General features: G+C 40.0%; 1 protein-coding gene and 1 pseudogene across 4 annotated transcripts in view; one reads left to right on the plus strand and one right to left on the minus strand.

The window, feature by feature from the left end:
* Window positions 1-17,937, plus strand: part of TLK2 (tousled like kinase 2) — a 188,758-nt gene that overhangs the window by 48,613 nt on the left and 122,208 nt on the right. The gene's annotated exons all lie outside the window — the stretch shown is intronic.
* On the minus strand, window positions 3,944-4,920 carry LOC138152449 (large ribosomal subunit protein eL8 pseudogene; annotated as a pseudogene).

Genomic DNA, 17,937 nt, shown 5'->3' on the forward strand with positions numbered 1-17,937 from the left:
CTCTGTTTGACCATATCACCTTAGAAGAACTGAAAATTTACAGGTGCCTAGAAGTAGCTCTGACAAGAGCTGTACAAAACCCCAGAAATGTAGGACTCCCCACTATGGAAGCAGAGTCCTACTTTGGCAAAGAGCTCAAAAGTCAAGTAATTGACTGGGAAAATGAGCAAACTGAGGGAAAAAAAATCAGACTATAGAATCTTTCTTTGGTGACAAAGAAGAACAAATCATACAACCAGAAGAAGACAACAAAGTCAAAACTCCTGCATCAAAAGCCTCCAAGAAAAATATGGATCACAGTCCTTGGAGGAACTCAAAAAGGATTTTGAAAATCAAGTAAGAGAAGTAGAGGAAAAACTGGGAAGAGAAATGTGAGTGATACAAGAAAATCATGAAAAATGAGTAAACAGCTTGCTAAAGGAGACCCAAAAACACCTTAAAAAATAGATTAACAGGGGTGGCTAATTGGCACAGTGAATAGAGCACCGGCCCTGAAGTCAGGAGGACCTGAGTTCAAATCTGGCCTCAGACACATAACACAAAACTAGCCGTGTGACCTTGGGCAAGTCACTTAACCCCAGTTGCCCTCCAAAAAGCAAAAAAAAAAAAAAACAAAATAGATTAACTAAAATGGCAAAAGAGGTCCAAAAAGCCAATGAGGAAAAAGAAAGCAGAATTGACCAGATGGAAAAGAAAGTTCCAAAACTCTTTGAATCAAATAATTCCTTAAAAATTAGAATGGAGCAAATGGAAGCTAATGATTTTATGAGAAATCAAGATATTATAAAACAGATCCAAAAGAATGAAAAAAATAGAAGACAATGTGAAATATCTCATCAAAAAAACAGCTGACCTGGAAAATAGATCCAGGAGAGATAATTTTAAAAATTTTGTACTACCTGAAAGCCATGATCAAAGAAAGAGCTGAGACATCATCTTTCAAGAAATTACAAGAAAAACTGCCCTGATGTTCTAGAACCAGAGGGTAAACTAGAAATTGAAAGAATCTACCGATCGCCTCTTGAAAAAGATCCCCAAAAGAAAACTCCCAGGAATATTATAGCCCAATTCCAGCATCCCCTGGTCAAGGAGAAAATATTATAAGCATTCAGGAAGAAACAATTTTGAATATTGTGGAAATACAATCAAGATAACAAAAGATCTAGCAGTTTTTACTTTGAGGGATTGGAGGACTTGGAATATGATATTCTGGAGGTCAAAGGAACTACTGTGTTTCCCTGATAATAAGACCTATCCCGAAAATAAGCCCTCCCCTTACTGTGTAAGATTCCTCTAAAATAAGCCCTCCCCTGAAAATAAGCCCTATTGAGATTGCTACTGTAGTGAAGGTCATCCCCTGCACTACACACTACATTACAGTACCCTCTGTATGCACCGTCTCCCCCCCCGTGAAACGCACGCCACACTCCGAGCTGCATCCAATCAGAGCTGCAGCCGTGAGCGCATCATCCTGTTCTTCCCCAGTGATTTGCTTATTGAATAAAGGTACATTTTTTTGTTCACATTTACCTGTTTATTGAAATTGCTGTCAATGGTCATTAAAATAAGCCCTCCCCTGAAAATAAGCCCTCTGCTGTTTTTCTTTCCAAAAAAAAAATTAATAAGACAGTGTCTTATTATCGGGGAAACACGGTAGTATTAAAACCAAGACTCACCTACTCAGCAAAACAGAGTATAAGACTTCAGGGGAAAATAAGGGTATTCAATGAAACAGAGGACTTTAAAGCATTCTTCATGAAAAGACTAGAGCTGAACAGAAAATTTGACTTTCAAATACAAGAATCAAGAGAAGCATGGAAAGGTAAACAGGAAGGAGAAATCATAAGGAACTAATTAAAGTTGGATTGATTACATTCCTACATAGAAAGATATTATTTGTAACTCATAAGCCTTTTCTTAGTATTAGGATAGTTGAATGTTTTTTATATATATATGTATGTATACACACATATATGTGTATATATGTGTATGCATATATGGACAGAGGGCACAAGGTGAATTGAATATGAAGGGATGATATCTAAGAAATAAAATTAAGGGGTGAAGAATATATTAGGCAGAGAAAGGAATAGAATAGGGTTAATTATCTCACATAAAAAGAGGCAAGAGAAAGCAGTTACAGTGGAAGAGCAGGGAGGTAAAAGTGAACTAGTCAACCTTGCTCTCAATGGATTTGACTTAAGGAGGGAATAATATACACACTCAATTGGGTGGATCTCTTACCCTACGGGAAAATAGGGGGAAAGGGGATGAGGGGGGGCATGATTGAAGGGAAAGCAGATTGGGGGAGGGGATAGTCAGAAGCAAATACTTTTTTTTAAAAAAGCAATCAGGGTTAAGTAACTTGCTCAAGGTTACACGGCCAGTTATTTCTGGGTGTGGTGCTAAGTATCTGAGCCCAGATTTGATCCCCAGATCATCCCGACACTGCAGCCAGTGCTCTTTACTTGCTGAGCCACCTGGCCACCCCTAAGCAATTGGGGTTAAGTAACTTTCTCAAGGTACATGGCCAGGTGTTTCTGGGTGGGTGCTAAGTGTCTGAGCCCGGATTCGATCCCCAGGTCATCCCGACGCTGGAGCCGGTGCTCTTACTCTCTGTGCTACCTGGATGCCCCCAGAAGCAAATATTTTTGAAAAGGGACAGGGTCAAAGGAGAAAATAGAATAAATGGGGGGGGTGGTATATAATGGAGCGAAATATAGGTAGTCTTCTGCAATATACCTACTATGGAAATGTTTTGCATAACCACACATGTATAACCTATATCGAATTGCTTGTCTTCTCAATGGGGGGGGGGCAAGGAGGGAAGAAGGAAGAGAATCTTGGAATTCAAAGTTTCAAAAAGAAATGTTAAAAAATTGTTTTTACATGCAACTGGGAAATAAGATATATGGGCAGTGGGATATAGAAATCCACCTTGCCCTACAAGAAAATAAGGGGCAAGGGAGTAAAAGAGTGATGGGGGGAGAGAAGAGAGCAGACTGGGGGAAGGGGTAATCAATATGCTTCCCATCTTTGGGTGGGGGAGAGATGGGGAGAAAATTTGGACCTCAAAAATCTTAATTTTTTTTTTTTTTTGCTTTTTGAGGGCAGTTGGGGTGAAGTGACTTGCCCAAAGTCTCACGGCTAGTTTAGTTTTGTGTCAAGTGTCTGAAGCCATATCCGAACCCCAGGTCCTCCTGACTCCAGGACCGGTGCTCTATTCACAGCACCACCTAGCTGCCCCGGACCTCAAAATCTTGTCAAAATGAATGTTGGAAATTAAAAATAAATAAATTAGGGGAAAAAAAGAAAAATTACTTGGGTAGCATGAAGATAGTCCATTTAATAGGTTATTCCAGAATGGTAAGGGGTGTGAAGCAGAGAGACTAATTAGCAAGGTTTTAAAATAATCTATTGAAGAGGTGATGGGGGCTTTATCTGATAGTTTTCCTCGTTTTTTGAACAGTCCCTGCATTCCTGACATAAATCTCTCCTGTTCTTACTGAATGATCTTTGTGATAAAATGCTGTAATTTTCTTACTATTATTTTATTTAACATTTTTGCCTTGATATTCTAAGGAAATTTGTCTTTGGTTTTCTTTTTCTGTTATTAGGTACAAGCACCATATTTGTGTCATAAATAGAATTTGATAGGACTCCTTTAGCTATTTTTTTTTCAAAGACATTGTAGTATTGAAAGACATTTTGTAGTATTGTTGTATATAGTATGTAGTATTTTCAAAGACATATAGTATTGAAATTAATTAGCTAAATATCTGGTAGAATTCACATGTAAATCTATCTGGATTTATAGCTTTTTTTTGTTTGTTTTTGCTTTTTGGAGGGGTGAAGTTAGGGCAATTGGGGTTGTGACTTGCCCAAGGTCACAGGGCTAGTTTTGTGTTGTGTCTGAGGTTGGATTTGAACTCAGGTCCTCCTGACTCCAGGGCTGGTGCTATATTTACTGTGCCACCTAGCTGCCCCCAATTCTAATTTTAAGGAATCATTTTTTAAAGTCAGCTTTACACCTGTTTTTGATTTGCTCAGTTGTGTTTTTTTTGTTGTTGTTTAAATTTTTATTTTTATGTAGGGAGAAATCAAATACACATTTAACCCAGTTTGGTTGCAAAGTTCCTTAGCCTTTGCCTTTTCCAGCTTGGCAATATGAACCACTGATTTTGGAACCAGAATATTGCCACCCTAGTGATGACGGATCTCATTTTATCTGTCGTTATAATTGGTTTTGATGGCTTCCACCAGCTTAGCCAGGGCTCCCTTATCTTCAGGGTTAACCTGTGTGAAGGCAATGCTCGTGCAGGTCTTTCTGTGAACTAAGCGACCGAGTCTTGCTTTACCTTTGATAATATAGTAAGGAACCCCCATTTTCCGGCACAAGGCAGGTAGGAAGACCACTAGCTCAATGGGGTCCACATCATGTACAGTCACTACCAACTGTGCTTTCTTGTTTTCTACCAGGGTAGTAACAGTGTTAACACCTGCTCTGAGAACAGGTGGTCTCTTAGTGGGGACATATCCTTTGCCTGCAGCTTTTTGTTTAGCCTGAACCAGCAGCCTTTGCTTCTTGTCTTGCTTTGTCTCTGGTCTATACTTGTGAGCCAGTTTAAGCAGTTGAGTAGCTGTCTAATGATCCAAAGCTTGGGTAAACTGGTTAATTGCTGGCGGAACCTTCAAAAGCTTATAAAGGATAGACCTTTGACGCTGCAGTCTAATGTACTGAGGCCATTTGACAAATTGAGTTTTTGGGCTGGATGTCCTGCAATGCCAAAGTTCTTGGGACGCTTCTCAAACAAAGGATTGACCACTTTCTTGGCCTCCTGCTTCTTTACTACAGCAGGGGCTGGAGCCACCTTCTTCCCCTTGGCCTTCTTCCCTTTTGGCATCTTTGCTGGCTGAATGAGAAAGTTCAGTTGTGTTTTTTAAGGAGTTATTTTCATCAGTGATATTTTGTACATCTTAGCATTTGGCCAGTTTTGTTTTTTAGGTATTATTTTCTTCAGTTTTTGTTGCCACTTTTACCATAATTTTCTTTTTATGATTTTTTTGCACTGTTCTCATTTATTTTTTTATGTGTTATTTTCCCTAATTGTACATGTTAAAACTTTTTTTAAATATTAAAGAAAAGCAGTTTCAAATTCCAAATTTTAACCCCTTCCTCCCCTTCCCTTCCACCTCCCTGAGATGGTAACCAGACTGATATACATGTTTATCATGTTTATACATGTACAATCATGTAAAACATTTCCATTTTAGTCATTTTTTTTCATATATATATTTCTAATCCCTTCAACTACTGAGAAAAGTTTCATAAGTTACAATTATTGTTTTTCCATGTAGGAATGTTAATAGTTCAACTTTGGCCAGGTGGCTCAGCAAGCAAGAGCACCGGCCCCAGTGCCGGGACGACCCAGATCAAATCTGGGCCCAGACACTCAGCACCACACCCAGAAACAACAACTGGCCGTGCAACCCTGAGCAAGCCACTCAACCCCGATTGCTTTAAAAAAAAATAGTTCAACTTTGATAAGTTCCTTATGATTTCTTTTCCCTGTTTACCTTCTCATGCTTCTTGTATCTGAATGTCATATTTTCTATTCAACTCTGGTTTATTCAGCAAGAATGCTTGAAAGTCCTGTATTCCACTGAATGACCATATTTTCCCCTGAAACATGAAACTCAGTTTTGCTGGGTAGGTGACTCTTGGTTTTAATCCCAGCTCCCTTGACCTCCGGAATATCACATTCCAGGCCCTTCGATCCCTCAGTGTAGAAGCTGCCAGATCCTGGGTTATCCTGATTGTGTTTCCACAATATTCAAATTGTTTCTTCCTGGCTGCTTGTAATATTCTCTCCTTAATGTGGGAATTTTGGAACCTGGCTATAATATTTCTAGGAGTTTTCTTTTTGGGATCTTTTTCAGGAGGTGATCGGTGGATTCTTTCAACCTCTATTTTGCCCTCTCGTTCTAAAACATCAGGGCAGTTTTCTTTGAGAATTTCGTGGAGGATGCTTTCCAGGCTCTTACTTTGGTCATGGCTCTCAGGCAGTCCAATAATTTTTAAATTATCTCTCCTGGGTCTATTTTCCAGGTCAGTGGTTTTTCCCATGAGATATTTCACATTGCCTTCTATTCTTTCATTCGTTTGGATCTGTTTAACAGCATCTTGATTTCTCATAAAGTCATTAGCTTCCATTTGCTCCAATCTAATTCTGAAGCAATGATTCTCCTCACTGAGCTTTTGAGATTCTTTTTACATCTGGCAAATTCGACTTTTTAAGGCATTCTTCTCCTCATTGCCTTTTTGAGCCTCCTTTGCCATTTGAGTCAGTCTGTTTTTTAAGGTATTATTTTCTTCAGTCAGGCTGTTGACTCTCATTTCATAATTTTCTTGCATTGTTCTCATTTCTCTTCCCAATTTTTCCTCCACTTCTCTTATCTGCTTCTCAAGGTCCTCTATGGCCTGTAACCAGCTTGTATTTTCCTTTGAAGCTTTTGGTGCAGGAGTTCTGACTTTACTGATTTCCTCCTGTTCCATGCCTTGCTCCTTCTTATCCCCAAAATAGGATTGTAATGTTGGAATCTTCTGTCTGCTTTGTTTCCTTTGCCTGCTCATTTTGCCACTCAATGATTTGACTTTTGGGCTTATTGCCGCAGTAGGACTCTGCCACCAGACAGGGGAGTTTCCGTCCCAAATGCTGGGGTTTTCTCAGCTGCCAGAAGTATTAGATGGGTGCCCTCTCTGAGGTCTCCACACGCTCTGGCAAGCTGGACACACACCCCAGGACCTCCACCCTAGACTGCAATCCAGATCCAAGCAGGTTAAAGCAAGAGCGATTACCCCTCAGACTGGTGCTTGGTCCCCCTACACTCTGCAGGCCAGGAGCTGAAGCCGCCACGTGGCGCTTGGCAGGCTGTGCTGGCGGCTCAGTGGTTTCTCACCCTGGGGGTAAAAGCCACGCACTCCCACTTACTGGGTCCCAAAGTCCAGACTGCACTGGCCTCTCACCTTGTCCTTCGCATCTGTGTATTGATAAAAATGGAAATGGCCACAGCTGCTGCCGATCTGGAGTCCCTCTGGCTGGCGGCTGGTCAGACCCGCCCTGGGGCTAAAGCCTCGGTGTGGTGCTGGGCTCGGCTCCCAGAGCATTGCGCTAGCCGATTCCTTCTGGCCTGCCGTGCTGTTCTCAGTGGGAGGTTAGTTTCTCTGTGTCATTTTGTGGGTTCTGCAGCTCCAAAGTTTGTTTAGAGTACCCTTTTTACATGGATTGGGGAGGATGGAAGCCGGAGCCGTGGGAGGGTCATGCTTCTACTCCTCCATCTTGGCTCCGCCCCCCCATTTTAGTCATTTTGTATAAGATGTCTACAATAAAAAAAATACAAGAAAGTTAAAAATAGCATGTTTCAGTTTTTATTCAGACAGTATCATTTCTTTCTATGGGGTCAGAGATCATGCTTCATCATGTCCTTTGGGATTGTCCTGGATTGTTGTATTGCTGAGAATAGCTGAGTCATCGACAGTCCATTGTGTGATATTGCTGTTATCAGTGTTCTCTTGGTTCTGTTCACTTCACTTTGCATTAGTTCATGTAAGTCTTTCCTGGTTTTTCTGAACCCACTCTGCCTATCATTTTTTACATTTCTTACAACACAAATAATATTCCTTCACAATCATAATACCACAACTTATTTAGCCATTACTTCTCATTTCTTTTACCAGCTTTTTCTCTGTCAGTTTTATTTGATTTTTGCTATCTTTTTTTTTAGCTCTTCCAGGAATTCCATTGGGCTTGACTTTTTTTTAGCCTTTGTTTGTATCTGTTTCAACATTCTGAGTTTATGTCTTATTCTTACTCTTGTCATCATAGTAACATTTTGTGATCAGATTCTTTTTCGTTGTTGTTTGCTCATTTTTCTAGCCTATTTCTTGACTTTGAACTTTGTGTTAAATTTAACTCTTTGTTCCTAGGGTCAGGGTTGGGGTGTGGGACTGTTTCAAGCTTCATGCTTTTTTGAGCTGCTTTTTTTCAAAGCTAGTTCTCAGGGTTTTGAAGTTTTCAGTGCTCCTAAGGTGGTATAATCAGGGGAGAGATGTGGTTGCAGTTCTTTTGGCCACTGTAAGATAGGCCCTCTCCTTATGGCTCCTACTCCCTTATGACAATAAACTGTATTGCTCCTTAGGGCCATGACTGTAGGTACTTCTTTCTGCCCTGGAATTGTAACATGGAAATGTGTATAGGCAGTGGAATTGCTAAGCATTGCCCTGGTCCCAGTGCTAGCACCAGGGTCCTTTGTAGTCTCTTTCTGACCAGTTGCTTGATCCCCTTACTGTCAGTAGTTTGAGAACTACTGAAGTTCCTGCTCTTGTTGCTACCATCTCCGAAACCCTAAGTTGGTGTTGCTACCACTTATCCTTTGAACTAGTCTCCACCCCAGTACCATAGACCTCTCCTGACCTCCTAAATTGTCTTGGACTGGTGACGTGTCTCATTTTCACCTTTTGTTGACTGCCACTCCAGAATTTTATTTGAGAGGCATTATTTTAAAGGTATTTGGAGGATAATGTTGGCCATCGTGCTTTCTCTACTCCACGTCTTCCAAGCAAGACCTTAACAAAGAATGTAGCTTAGACACAAATTCAGCTAGAATTCCTGGAAGAGATGAAGCATGTGTTTTTTTTTTTTTAAGAGTTATCCTTTTACTAATGAAATCACAATATTAGAGGAGAAAATTGGAATAGCACTGAGAATTGTAGAAGAAAACAAATTCGGAAGGAAATTAGTAGCTTGGCCCAAGAGATTTAAAATCTTGGCCAAATAATAAACTCTTTGAAAATTAAGAATTGACCAAATAGAAGTTAATGACTTTTTGAGAAAATAATAATTATTAAAGCGAAGTTTTAAAGACTGGAAAAAAATGGATGAAAACATATCTAATAGCAAAAACAATTAGCCTGGAAAATATGTTGATAAAAGAAAATTTAAGAATTGTGGTACTGCTTGAAAGCAGGAACAAAAATGTGCCTAGACATTTTATTTCAAGAAATCTTAAAAAAAAAAAAGTTCCTAGATCTCTTTGAATCAGATTTGTTAGAAAGAATCTATGTTACCCCCTGAATAAAAGGCCAAAATGAAAATTTCCAGGAACAGCATAGCTTCAATATCAATGAAAAAAGTACTGCAAGCAACCAGAGCTAAAAATTAAAGTACCAAGGAGACACAGGACTACACAAGATTTAGCAGCTACCTCCATGATAGCAGAGAGCTTGGAATATGGTATTCCACAAAGCAAAGGATAGGTTTTCAACCAAGAAAAGCTTACCTAGCAAAACAGAGTATAGAAACTTCTAAGTTAATGAGAAACGAAGTGAGCAGAAGCAAGAGAAGTGTTCAATGTTACATCAATATTGCAATGGTAATCAACTGTAAAAGACTTAGCTGCTTTGATCAGTATGATGGATCAGTTTGATCCAAGATGATACCAGATGACTAATTGTGAAAAATACAGTCCACTTCTGGAGAGAGAATTGATCACTTATGAGTGAAGATTGAAGTACATTTTTCGACTTTATTTTTATTTATTTTTTCCCACGTGTTTCATATGAAAATGTTTTGGTTGACTTGATATGCATAGAGTATCATACTTCTCACTTTCTCAATGGGAAGGGTAGGGGCTTGAGAGAGGGAGACAGTTTTGAACTGAAAATAAGCATGAACAAAACCCAAAAAAGTACTTCAATGATTACTCATTCATGTTCCTACTTGCTTATCGCTATGTCATATATATTATATCATATATCATATCACTAGGACTTGGCAACAGATTGTATATGGGGCAGGGTAACACCTGAGTTTCAAGCCTGGGTGACTGGAATGATAATGATATGCTCAACAGTAATAGAGAAATTTGGAGGAGGAGGGAATTTGGGGATAAAGATAATGAGTTAAGTTTTGGACCTGTTGAGTTTAAAATGTTTACCAAACATCCAGTTCAAGATATCTAGTATGTATTTGGAAGTCAGAAGGGAGGTTAGGGATTGGATAAATAGGTTTGAGAATCATATTCATAGAGATGATAATCAAATCCATGGGAAATAATAACTTTACTAAGCCAAAGAATAATAGAGGGAGGAGAAGAGTGGTCAGGAAGAGACAAGGGAAATACCTAGCATTAACTAGAGCAATTGTTATTTGTTTTGTTATTTATTTATTCATTTTTTTCTTTTTTTTTAATGCTTTATTAACTTCTGATTTACATCATTTGTTTCCGCCAGATTTTGAGTTACAAATTTTCTCCCCGTTTTTCCCCTACCCACCGCCCCAAAATAGCAGTCCCACAGGATATTCCCTCCTCCAATCTGCTGTCTCCTATATTTTCTCCCATACCCCTTTTGATTGTTCCAGTGGATCTCTGTGCCTCAGTACCTATATATATCTTATTTCCCAATTATATGTAAGATGGTATTAATAATAGTGTATATATATATACACACACACACACACACAAAATATACATATATATTTGAATATTTGATTTGAAAACTTTCAAATCCAGATTCATTCCATTCCTCCCTTGTCTCCCACCCTTACTGGGAAGATGAGCAGTTCAGTATAGTTGTACATGTGTGGCTAAATGCAGAACAATAACATAGTAGATATATTGTAAAAGACTGACTATATTTCCCTCCCTCCTATCCCACCTCCCACTTGTTCTATTCTCTATTTTGATCCTGTCCCTTTTCAAAAGTGAGTGCTTCTAACTTCCCTCTCCCCCAGCCTGCCCTCACTTCCATAATCCCCCCTCTCATCCCCTTCCCCACTACTCTCCTGTAGGGTGAGATACCCTATTTAGTGTGTATTTCATTCCCTCCCTGAGCCAAATTCAATGGGAGTAAGGTTGACCCATCCCCTTTGGCTTTCCTATTCTTCCCCTCCATTGTAACCATTTTCCCTTGCCTCTTCGGTATGAGATAGTTTACCCCAATCTGTCTCTCCCCATCTCCTCTCATTATATTCCTCTCGCATCCTAATTTCACCTTTTAAGTAATATTCCTTCCTGTTAAATTGGTCCTGTGCCCTCTACCTATGTATACCTGTAAACATATATACACACATTCACATATGTATTCATATGCCCACATACCCTCATATATAGACATATGTATATATTTCTTTTTTTTTTTTTTTTAAGCAATTGGGGTTAAGTAACTTGCTCAAGGTTACATGGCCAGTTATTTCTGGGTGTGGTGCTGAGTGTCTGAGCCCGGGATTCGATCTCCAGGTCATCCCAACACTGGAGCCGGTGCTCTTACTCGCTGAGCCACCTGGCCGCCCGACATATGTATATATTTCTAATCCCTTCAGCTACTGAGAAAAGTTTCATAGGTTACAATTATTGTTTTTCCATGTAGGAATGTTAATAGTTCAACTTTGATCAGTTCCTTATAATTTCTTTTCACTGTTTACCTTCTCATGCTTCTCTTGCTTCTTGTATCTTAATATCAAATTTTCTATTCAACTCTGGTTTTTTCAGCAAGAATGCTTGAAAGTCGTCTATTCCACAGAATGACCATATTTTCCCCTGAAACATGATGCTCAGTTTTGCTGGGTAGGTGATTCTTGGTTTTAATCCCAGCTCCTCTGCCCTCTGGAATATCATATTCCAATCCCTTCAATCCCTCAGTGTAGAAGCTGCCAGATCCTGGGTCATCCTGATTGTGTTTCCACAATATTCAAATTGTTTCTTCCTGGCTGCTTGTAATATTCTCTCCTTAATCTGGGAATTCCAGAACCTGGCTATAATATTCCTAGGAGTTTTCTTTTTGGGATCTTTTTCAGGAGGTGATTGGTGGATCTTTCAACCTCTGTTTTGCCCTCTGGTTCTAAAACATCAGGGCAGTTTTCCTTGAGGATTTCTTGGAGGATGATTTCTAGGTTCTTTCTTTGCTCCTGGCTTTCAGGTAGTCCAATAATTTTTAAATTCTCTCTCCTGGATCTATTTTCCAGGTCAGTGGTTTTTCCCATGAGATGTTTCACATTGCCTTCTATTCTTTCATTTGTTTGGATCTGTTTAACAGCATCTTGATTTCTCATAAAGTCATTAGCTTCCATTTGCTCCAATCTAATTCTGAAGCAATGATTCTCCTCAGTGAGCTTTTGAGATTCTTTTTCCATCTGGCAAATTTGGCTTTTTAAGGCATTCTTCTCCTCATTGCCTTTTTGAACCTCTTTTGCCATTTGAGTCAGTCTGTTTTTTAAGGTGTTATTTTCCTCAGTCAGGCTGTTGACTCTCATTTCATAATTTTCTTCCATCATTCTCATTTCTCTTCCCAATTTTTCCTCCACTTCTCTTATCTGCTTCTTAAGGTCCTCTATGGCCTGTAACCAGCTTGTATTTTCCTTTGAAGCTTTTGGTGCAGGAGTTCTGACTTCACTGTTTTCCTCCTATTCCATGCTTTGCTCCTTTTTGTCCCCAAAATAGGAGTCTAATGTTGAAATCTTCTGTCTGCTTTGTTTCCTTTGCCTGGTCATGTCTCCCCTCAGTCACTTGATCCCTGGGTTTTTTGCCACAGTAGGACTCTGCCACCAGACAGGGGAGCTTTCGTCCCAAACGCTGCGGTTTTCTCAGCTGCCAGAGGTATTAGATGGGCGCCTTCTCTGAGGTCTCCACACGCTCTGGCAAGCTGGACACACACCCTAGGACCTCCACCCTAGACTGCAATCCAGATCCAAGAAGGTTAAAGCAAGAGTGATTACTCCTCAGACTGGTGCTTGGTCCCCCTACACTCTGCAGGCCAGGAGCTGAAGCTGCCATGGAGCGCTGGCTGGCTGTGCCTGTGTCTCAGCGGCTTCTCAACCCGGGGGGCAAATGGCACACACTCCCACTTACTGGGTCCCAAAGTCCAGACTGCAGTGACCTCTCACTTTGTCCTTCATATCTATGTGTTGATAAATCTGGAAACGGCCACAGCTGCTGCTGATCTGGAGTTCCTGTGCCTGGCGGCTGGGCTTGGCTCCCAGAGTGCTGCGCTGGATTCCTGCCCACCTGCCACACTGTCCTCAGCAGGAGCTTAGCTTCTCTGTGTCATTTTGAGGGTTCTGCAGCTACAAAATTTTTTTAGAGTCCCCTTTTTACATGGATTGGGGAAGCTGGAAATTGGAGCCACGGGAAGGTTGTGCTTCTACTCTGCCATCTTGGCTCTGCCCCTATTTATTCATTTTTAAAAACCAAATTTTTTGTTTATTTTTAGTTTACACCATTCATTTCCACTAGATTTTGAGTTTCAAATTTTCTCCCCGTCTTTCCTCTACCCACCACCCCAAAACAGCAATCCCACTGTATACCCTCTTCCCCAATGTGCTCTCTTATATATCCCCCCCATCCCTCCTGACTTTGCAGTGGGACAAGATGGATCTCCATACCCCAATGCCTGTATATCTTATTTCCCAGTTGCATGTAAGTAATAATAATGATAATAATAAGATATTTTTTAAATATTTGATTTTACAACTTTGAATTCCAGGTTTTTTTTCCTTCCTCCCTCATCATCCACCCTTACTAGGAAGATAAGCAATTCAGTGTAGGTTGTGCATGTGCAGTTACACAAAACATTTCCATAGTGGATATATTGTGAAAGTTTGACTATATTTCCCTCCATCTTATCCTGCCGACCACTTATTCTATTCTTTACTTTGACCCTGTCCCTTTTCAGAAGTGTGTGCTTCTAACTACCCTCCCCTCCATCATCTCCCCTACTCCCCTATAGGGCAAGATAACCAATTTAGTGTATATATCATTCCTTCCCTAAGCCAGATTCAGTGAGGGTAAGGTTGACTCATTCCATTTTGCCTTCCTGTTCTTCCCCTCCATTGTAACAGTTTTCCCTTGCCTCTTCTATATGAGATAATTTACCCCATTCTGTCTCTCCCCATCTCTTCTCATTATATTCCTCTCTCACCTCTCAATTTCATCATTTAAGTATCATCCCTTCCTATTCAATTGATCCTGTGCTCTCTGTGTATACCTATACACATATATACACACACTCACATATGTATTCATATGCCCATATCCCCTCATATATAGACATACACACACACACACACACAGACACACACATATATATATATACATTACTGTTCCCTTTAGTCATCCTCATACTGATAAAAGTTTCATAAGTTACAATTATTGTCTTTCCATGTAGGCATGTAAATTGTTCATATTTGATAAGCTCCTTATGATTTCTTTTTCCTGTTTACCTTCTCATGCTTTTTAAATGTCAGATTTTCTATTCAGCTCTGATTTTTTCATCAAGAATGCTTGAAAGTCCTCTATTTCATTGGATGACCATATTTTCTCCTGAAACATGATACTCAGTTTTGCTGGGGTAGGTGATTCTTGGTTTTAATTTCAGCTCCTTTGACCTGGAATATCATATTCACAGCCCTTCTAACACTCAGTGTGGAAGCTCCTAGATCCTGTGTTATTCTGATTGTTTCCTCAATATTCAGATTGTTTCTTCTTGGCTGCTTGTAATATTTTCTGCTTGATCTGGGAACTCCAGAACCTGGCTATAATATTCTAGGAGATTTCTTTTTGGGATCTTTTTCAAGAGGTGATCAGTGAATTCTTTCAATTTCTATTCTGCTTTCTGGTTCTAAAATATCAGGGCATTTTTTCTTGAGAATTTTTTGAAGGATGATTTCTAGGTTCTTTTTTTGATCATGGCTTTCAGGTAGTCTGATAATTTTTAAATTATGTCTCCTGGAAGTATTTTCCCAGTTGGTGGTTTTTCCAGTGAGATATATCACATTGCCTTCTATTCTTTCATTTGTTTGAGTCTGCTTAATAGTATCTTGATTTCTCATGAAATCATTAGCTTCCATTTGCTCCAGTCTAATTCTCAAGGAATGATTCTCTTTAGTGAGCTTTTGAAATTCTTTTTCCATCTGGCAAATTCAGCTTTTCAAGGCATTCTTCTCCTCATTAGCTTTTTTGGCTTCTTTTGCCATTTGAATTAATCTTTTTTTTAAGGCGTTATTTTCTTCAGTCAGGTTTTCACTCTCTTTTCATGATTTTCTTGCATCATTCTCATTTCTCTTCCTAATTTTTCTTCTACTTCTCTTAATTGGTTTTCAAAACCCTTCTTGAGCTCCTCCATGGCTTGTAATTTGTTCATATTTTTCTTGGAAGCTTTTGGTGCAGGAATTCTGACTTTGTTGTCTTCCTCCTGTTCCATGCTTTGATCCTTTTTGTCCCCCCAAAAGGAATCTAAAGTTAGATTGGCCTGTTTGCTTTGTTTCCTTTGTTTGGTCATGTTGTCACTCAGTTACTTGACTTTTGAGCTTTGTCACAGTAGAACTCTGCTTCCAGAGGGGAGAGAGCTTTGTCCCAAATTACTGGGGTTTTCACAGCTGCTAGAGCTATTAGGAAGGCACCATTTCTGCAGCCCCCATAAACTCTGGCTCACTGGTCACACACCTCTGGACCACCACCCAAGACTATGATCCAGATCCAGGCAAGTTAAAGCAAGAGAGATTACCCTCTCAATGTTTACTTGGCCCCCCCTATGATCTGCAAGCCAGGAGCTCTGAAGCAGGCACGTGTAGCCGGCTGCATGCAGGGCTGCCGCACCTCTTCCACTTCTAGCTCTGGGGGCGGGGGCCAGACCCTCTCCTCCATTCCCCCCCCTCCCCAATTCCATCAGAGTTCTACACTGACCTCTCACTTTTTCTTTTGCATTTATGGGTTGATAATTTTGGAAACCACCACTGCTGCTGGTGACCTACTCCCTGGCAGTCTACTGTAGCCACTGGTCGGGGCTGTCCTGGGGCTAAAACTATGGGCTCATGCAGGGCTCAGCTTGGCTCCCAGGCATGCTGGGATGAACCCTTCCTGTCTGCCTGCCAGGCTGCCTTCAGCGGGAGATTTGTTTCTCTCTTTCACTTTGTGAGTTCTGTAGCTCTAAAATTTGTTTAGTCATATTTTATCGGTATTTAAGATGGTTATGGACTGCAACTTGTGGAGTTTTTCTGCTTCTATGCTGCCATCTTTGCTTTGCCCTTAGAGCATTTTCATTTGCATATTGTCTCCCTTATTTGATTGTAAGCTCCTTGAAGTTAGGGACCAGATATTTGGGTGGGGGCGTTTTGTTTTGTTTTATGATGTTCCCCAAATAATAGTGCTTTTTTTCCTTGGCTTAATCAAATGTGTGCCAGCACATAGGTGCTTAATAATTTGTGGACTTCACTGCTGAAAACCCCATGATTCTTCTCTGTGTAAATTTCTACATCTTTTTTTTTTTCACTTACCCCACATATCCAATTATTTGCCAAATTATGTAATGTCTTTCTGCATAACATCTCTCATCCTTCTCTCCAGTCACACACCCATTGCTTTAATTCAGGCCCTCATCAACTATTACTTCTTCCAGTGGTGAGGAACCTGGGGCCTTAAATCCACATGTGATCTGATTCCCTACCCATATTTTAGATTATTTAAATACCCTTCTAATTGAATTTCCTGCTTCATTCCAATATTCGTGGAGCTTCCAAAATAATTGTCTCCCCCTTCCCTCAATGCACAGGTCTACTCATGCCTTTTCCCTGTGAGAAACACACTTGTGGGAGTCACAGGCCTTCCTAGGCAGGGTCAGGGAGTTAGCCCAGAGAAGCTTTCACTGTCCACTACTTCCCTGGGTACCCTTAGGAAGATCCAAGGACTCAGAAACAGGGTGGATAGAGGAAGGGGGTGTGGTGCTCACTAAGAACACCTACTCGGAACTGATACAGAAGCAGGTATGAGGGTATACAGTTCTGTCCTTCCTGTTTGAGTTAGGGTTAGTCCAGATTATACAGTTCTATCCTTCCTGTTAGAGTTAGGGTTAGTTCAGAATCCTCAAATTCCTCACTTTATTTCCCTACATTCCCTCTTTATGCAGATTACATAGGTATGATGGTGAGGATATTTGTGACAGGGGTGTGACCTAGGATTTTCTAGCTGTTAGTCATGCCCCACCTTTCTAGTTCCACCTGGGACCAGGATGGCCAATGTTTTAGTAAAATAAAGAAGTATCCCCACAGTTATTGATTATTTATTTCCCAGTAACTTTTGTGGGAGCAAAACAAGGTACTATAAAATATCCCTTCTTAGGTCGCCCTTATTAAATTTCAATTATTCTTTATTACCCCTGTCAACCATTTACCAAAGATTTTATCTAAATAAACAAACAGAATCAGTTTTCCCCTTAGCTAAAATTTGTTCAAGAAAAAACAGAATGGGGTTTACCTTACCAAAGGTTTACATAAGCAACAAATCGAATCAGGCTGTATGTGTACATGTGCTATAACATTGTTGTTTATTCTTGTTAAGCCAGAGAATCATGCATGATGGGGTCAGAAAATAATTTTGAATTTACTGGTAAAGAAACTTGAAGGAGATCCTTTGTATATTTGGCACAGTCCCGACTCATGATGCCTCTGTCATTCAAAATTATAGTCTCCGTATGTGTTAACCATAATATGAGAAAGGAAATCCTTTATAGGATAGGTTGTAAATACAGTAAGATAAGAGAATGTCAAGGTGTCAATTGAAATTTTAGATCCAGATTGTCTTTTTCTTTTGTCATTAATATGATATAATATAACATAAGAAAACATAAGAAAAATCCAATTATTCAAGATAGTGTCTGTTTCCAAGACACCCTTGTCCTTGGTAGTCATGAACAGAAGAATGTTCCTAGTCAACTTCACCTGGCCTTGTAGTTGCTGATGTAGGAAGGGGCATTTTGGGTCCACTCACAGAGTAAAGCAGTGCATATCTGTTATGCAAGAGCATGCAAAAGCATTATGGTAGGTTAAGCTCAGAATGTCTTTCTTCTGATTGGCCAGTCCAGGTTTTAGGCTTTTCTCAGGTGATAGG

The sequence above is a fragment of the Petaurus breviceps genome, unplaced genomic scaffold (assembly GCF_028583685.1).
Source record: "Petaurus breviceps papuanus isolate PSGF00001 unplaced genomic scaffold, PetGlider_PUasm1.0 90925, whole genome shotgun sequence".
NCBI lineage: Eukaryota > Metazoa > Chordata > Mammalia > Diprotodontia > Petauridae > Petaurus > Petaurus breviceps.